The 6,450-nt window shown below is 26.8% G+C and overlaps 1 pseudogene; it reads right to left on the bottom strand.

Annotated features, from left to right (window-relative positions):
- Positions 1-2,238: 2,238 nt before the first annotated feature.
- On the bottom strand, positions 2,239-4,978 carry LOC105622652 (annotated as a pseudogene).
- Between the last annotated feature and the right edge of the window lie 1,472 nt (positions 4,979-6,450).

Genomic DNA, 6,450 nt, shown 5'->3' with positions numbered 1-6,450 from the left:
AAAAAATCAACAAACAACAGGATTAATGAGAGAGCAAGTTTGGTAGATTCAAAAAAACCTACAAAACTTGCGCTTAATTATCCGCGCTAACTCTTATTAATCCTGTTATTAATTAATTTTTTTTGTATTTTAAAGATTGAAATAGCTTGTTTTAATTATATTATTGCTTATTTATTATTAGTATGATCGCGATTAAGTTATCCCATTGAGTTTATTATACGCGATAGGATATATAGTTAGACATTAGCTGCGTTTAGCAGAGAAAGCAGCTTTGCAACTGTTGTAAAATTCTTCTATGTAATTGGTTATACATTTAAATCCATAAGGACTTTTCTTTGCAAATGGATCTTGTAAAATTTATGTCGAATCAAAAGAATCGAACATTAAGTTTTCGCTTTCCACTATGTAAATTATTCTTTTTTTGTATCGGACATTCATATAATCAGCATGCTATGAGGCGGAGGTATTTTGATATGAATTTATTGAAATTATATATCTTGAACGCCATGAAAATGCTGTTGTAAATATATTAATGACTTTTTGTCGCGATATTATTAAATTTCATATTCGCAAATTATTAATAAATACATAATTCATAGTAAATAATTATCGCTAATAGTAAATACGATCTAATTGTTATTAATATTTCTTCTGCGTTTATCAATATTTCATTGTTATCCTATGTATTTTCGACGTTTTCGTATAAAAATTTGTTAATTACGTTCTATATTATCATTTTTATTATATTTTGAACAGCATTGATAATTGTATTGTAAATAAAGTATAATATTTAAAAAGTTATTGCAATTTCATTAGCGAAATACAATAAAATAGTTAGACATAAAAACAAAAAAATAAATTAAAGATATACTTATCTCCCAGCAATTGAGAATGAATTAAAATGGATTGAAATTTTTTTCTTATTTTTCATCCGAAAATGCGTATTTTAAATAGTGAATATATTTTTTTTGGATTTAATTGTATTCAACTAGATTCAATTGGATGCAATTGGATTGAGAAATTACATTCTTATTCAAAATTTTGATTTGAATAATACAATGAATAATGCACAGAAAAAGCTAATATTATTTTTAGATTGAAAGGCATAGAGATATGCTCCATGCAATTCCTATAAATGAATAAAAATGCATTCAGGATTGAAAATCATTCATTTTAACATTCGTTAATCAATATTTCTAAAAATCTTTGAATCCAAAAAATTACAATATTAAATAAATTTTTTATTATATTATCTTTGTATGAAATAATAGCACGATATTACTAAGGATACTTTAAACGAAGAATTTAATGAATAATTTTAATTTTAATGATATGCGAATAATAACTCGATTATGCTACGAAATTAAATTGTAAATAAAGTTTTTTTATAAGTTTTTTCAACTATTAAATTGTATACAGTTATCGTACGATTGTCAGGGATAACGAATTTCACTACCGAGAGACAGAAGAGATCGTTGTCAGATATTCGGATCCTAATTTTAAAAGATTCATTCTTTTTCCTATAGTAGGGTTGAATTCCAAATCACCTCGGATATTCTTACTCGTCTTCATGTCTCAAAGATATATATAATACCCAAGCAGAATAACAAGTCACGATAATGTCAAAATGATCGACGATAATGTTAAAATGAATCGAATATGATTGAAAAATGACTTTTCATTATTTTTATCATTTTGGAATCATTTTGATATCATAATAACTTATTGTTCTGTTTAGATAAGGAGCTCTTGTTCTTCGTTGCAAGTTACATGATAAATCTTTCTTTTGAATCTTGTACGAAATAAACAATAACAATAAGTGATAATGATCTACATGTAAATGATAATATAAATAAGTAAAAAGGCTAATTCAGTTAAATCAGATTTTGAGATTAAATGATATTTCTGAATAAATTTTTATTACATTTTCCAGATGTACATAAAACTAGATAACTTACATGCTTTTTATAAAATTAAATAGACAGCGACATATATTTCATAGATTAATGCAATAAATTGATAAATTTATTTATATCAATGGAAAAAAAGAAACGATTTTCACTTCTTTGGGTATAATCTAATGATCGCAGTAATGGATCCTTAATATCAATATATAAATGATCCTTAATATCAATATATAAATGAACGGAATATTTTGAATGCTTTGAAATATCATTATATTTAAACTGTTTAAAGAATATATTATTTTCATCGCCAGTATGTATTATTTAAGTGTCTTCAAATTTCGGAAGCAGTTGTCTGGAGCAATTGCGTAAGATAAATGATTTCCTCACTTATTTCCTCAAATTCTGTAAAAGAACGAGATATTTATGAAATTTTTATTTTATTATATTGATATTGCGCGACAAATAAAAAATTTTCTCTTACCTTTTACTTGGTCCTGAATCTTTTTCACGGAAAACATAGATTGACATTCCTGGAAAGAAGTCACTGAAAGACGTTTGGTATTGTGAATTATTATATTAGAAATCCACTGATATATTGTCATTATGTAATTTAATCGAAGGAATTTTAAGAACTTGAGTTTGTTAACTTTTTCAAGGATGGGTCTTTTGACATATGTGTGATTCCTAAGATTCTGTAATTTTTCAAAGAAATCGTTATCTCTGTTCATTGTAGTTTCCTTGAATGCTTTTAAGTTTTCATTTATTAGACGTTTAGCCAATTTAACATTGTCCATGAAGTCCTTGATAGTTACTTCCTCATCATCTGAAAAAAATCGAGATATTTGTGAAATAATATTTTCATATTAACGTGATATCGTACTTCTCTATGGCGAAGAAAATTTATCTCACCTTCCAATTCATAGCCGTTCTCTTCCATGGGCAATGAGAAAGACTGATCACCCAAGAAGCTCATTAAAAGATCTTCCTCCAGCGATATTTGAACCGTATATAAGAAAACTATAAGAAAATCACTCATGTGTTATCTATGCGAAAATGAATAGCTGCATTTCTAATATGTGACGTATTTATTTGAATTTGCATACACTTTTAGAAACATCGATGCCCTCAGTCATCGACTTATTTTCGTACTCCAAAACACCTGCGGTATTATTTTTATATATCGATCAAGAGATCAATATTTTTGTATAATAATATTTTATTTTTGTGTGATATCGCTCATTTCTATAGCAAACAATTTTTCTCTTACCTGTCGGTCCATTGTCATTTCTTTTCCATTGGCAATGAAGACTGATCTTCCAATGAAGGCTGGGAATTCTTATTGACAGAATTCGGATGCAAATATTCGGATAACGTATACAAAGGACCCATCTATATGCAAGAAATTGAAACTCGCATAGTTCGTTATTGAGACGTATTACAGCTTCCTCAGAGTTTTAGTTTCTCATTTTTTTAATTCAAATACGATCGGGTTAATAACGTTAATAAGAACGTGGATCATATCCGATAATTTCTTTTTCTCAGATAATTCCTATAATTCTTCTTATAACTTGAATCGTTTTAATCTCGCTTATGATATCGGGAGAATTTATTATATAAGCTATAAAATATTGAGATTCTTAAAAAAATTTCTCTTTGATGTAATATTGCACTGCTCTACAAAAAAATCTCTCTCATCTTGCAGTGTGTAGTTCTCAAGGTGCGGCGTCTCTCTCGAAGCTTTAAGATATTCTTGTAATGTGATTTGCCGAGAACATTTAGGATCATTATATCGGAAGTCCATTGATATACCATTATTACGAACCGTAATAGGTGTGTCTCGGTATTTTTGGTCAAGTTTTGGGAAAATTCAGTAACATCCTTTGTAATTAAATTTTCACCAAATTTCTTTAATGGGGATACAATTAACTTAAGGTACTCTATAATTTCATTGGCGGTTATCTTTCGATTTAAAAAATCAAGATACATATGAAGTAATATTTTTATTATGGCGTGATATCGCGACACAAAAATCATTCTCTCTTACCTTCCATTCTATTGTCGCTTTTTTTTACGGGCACTGAGTATTGATCTTTCAGATACTCATTAAAAGATCTTCCTCCGTTGTTTGACTAATAATAAAATAGAATATAGAATATGATAATTAAAAGAAGGAATATAGGATTGGTCCTGAATATAGTTCTGAATCTCTGGGTTACATTTTTCTCATCAATATCATTACACAAGTCTTGAAAGGAATTAGCGAATCTTTGGTCATCTATTTTCAGGTATGATGTAACTTTGTACGATAACATTGTACAAAAGTAGTAATTGCGCGATCTAAAGAAATGAGAACTCAATTTTTATAGATTTATAAGGCCTTTTATTGTCGTTTTAGATCTCTTTATGTTCCTAATTCTTATCGACAATAATGATATCGTTATATGATCATAGCGCAGCTTTTTCACTCTCTAAATTTTTTGAAATGAAATTTCATTCTAAAAATTGGAACAGTCTTGAAAAAAAGTAACTCAATTTTCAATTCTTAAAAATAAGATTTTTCTTTAGAACGAGAATCACTCTAAAAATTTTAGGGAATACTTTAAAACCCGCTCAACAATATCGTTATTGTCGTTAAGCGTTACAGAATGGATTTAAAATATTATTAATATTTTATTTTTACATCAATTTGCGATATTCCGAAATACTCGCTAATCACTTATGATATGAAAATCGATATATATATATATATGATGGAGATTATCGAACATGAGTGCATATATGTAGATTCTGAGTATTCTAGTTTTTTTTCGTTCTGTTTTTCAAAAACGGAAGCGAATTGGAACCAACGCGATTCACCGATGTATGAGACTTGCATTCTATAGTTCAGATTTATGTAATTTCGTAAAATCATGTTCAATCGAGCATAATGCATCAAACGAACAATTATCGCAATAAAAATATCTGATAGTGAAATATAGTCACTTAAGATTGTAATATTTATTCGCATTTTAAAAGAGAATCATGTCGATGATGTTTGCGCAATTACCTACCTTTATATGTTTCGTAAACATATTCTCAAAAATAATACAAACGTTCCCTTTCCCGACGAATGTATTTTCACGATGTGTCTAGGTTTGCGACGTTCTACTTTCTTACAAAGAGAACATTGTTTTCCTAATTTTGATCTCTGAATACCAACATGCTAGTATAGATTAAAAGGGATTAATAAAAGAAGCAACCAAGATATTGTATCTACAGTTTTTTATAAGTTATTATGTCCGTTACAGAAGACAACATGTTTTGAGAAAAATAATTTCTCTAAAATAAAAATAATAAACATTTCTCTATGTCGTTAAAATGATAAGAAATATAAGAAGAACAAATTTAAGTAAAAGTTTTATAATTTCCTTTAGAAATCCAATTTAGTATTGATTAATTTAATATAAAAAAAAATGATATCAATCTTCCAATAAATTAAATTTCTATGAAAGTTTCAAAATTATTTTATGCTTAGTTTTTAAAAATTATTATATTACCTATATATATATTTGAAAATGTTCTGTAACCGTATCAATATTGTTTTTGAGAATTTGCCAATCTTTAAGGCCTAGTTTTACAATTTAAAGTAAACTCTTAAGTTAAACAATTAAAAATTGAGGTTCAATTTATTTATTATCTCTTTCCAATTCTAGAATTGGAAAGAAATGAGAAATATGTTGAACCTCGATTAAGAGTTAAGTGAGTTGTGGAACTGGGCTGAAGTGTAGTTACTTATCTTTAAATAATTTTTAATTATAATATTAATTTTTTAGCATAAAATTGCAAATATAAAATTGGTAGAAAGTTCAAACAAACGAACAATTAATAGATCAAAAATTAAAATTTATTAAGTTGTTAAGAGAGATTAAACAACTAATATACAATATATGGAACGTTTTGACTATACTAAAACTTTTTAACTAAATAATTACATTAAAAAATAAATATATGTATATATTATATAAAGATATTAAGATGTGTACTTATTGTATTAAAATGAATATGCACACATCGTGTTAAAATACGATCACTTGAATGTAATTTGTGTGACCAAAACAAGCGTTACATTAAAGTCAAAATAATAAAGGCAATAAGTAAATGGATGTTAGCAATCCGCAAATTATATAAAAATAATTATATAAGCTCAACTACAGCTTCAATTCAAATATTATCAAATCAATACGAATTTAACAAAGCTTCTAAATTTCTGAGGAGAATTAAAGCATCTTGTTAAAAGCAAAGAAATAGATAAAATTGTCATTTATTTATACTGAGGAAAACAGCGTCGTTTATCAATCAAAAAAAAAAGAATATGTATATATTTGACTGATAAACGACGCTGTTTTCCTCAATATAAGTAGACGACAATTTTATCTATTAAAAAAAAAATTATTCTGTTATTATTTAAATATATAATTTAAATACAAATGTTTTGTATTGAATTTTATCATCGTAATAACTTCGTATAGCATACATATACGAAGTTATACGAGAATTAACAAAT

The sequence above is a fragment of the Atta cephalotes genome, assembly GCF_000143395.1.
Source record: "Atta cephalotes unplaced genomic scaffold scaffold00002, whole genome shotgun sequence".
NCBI lineage: Eukaryota > Metazoa > Arthropoda > Insecta > Hymenoptera > Formicidae > Atta > Atta cephalotes.
The sequence above is the reverse complement of the archived record's forward strand: the minus strand, read 5'-3'. Positions and strand labels throughout refer to the sequence as shown.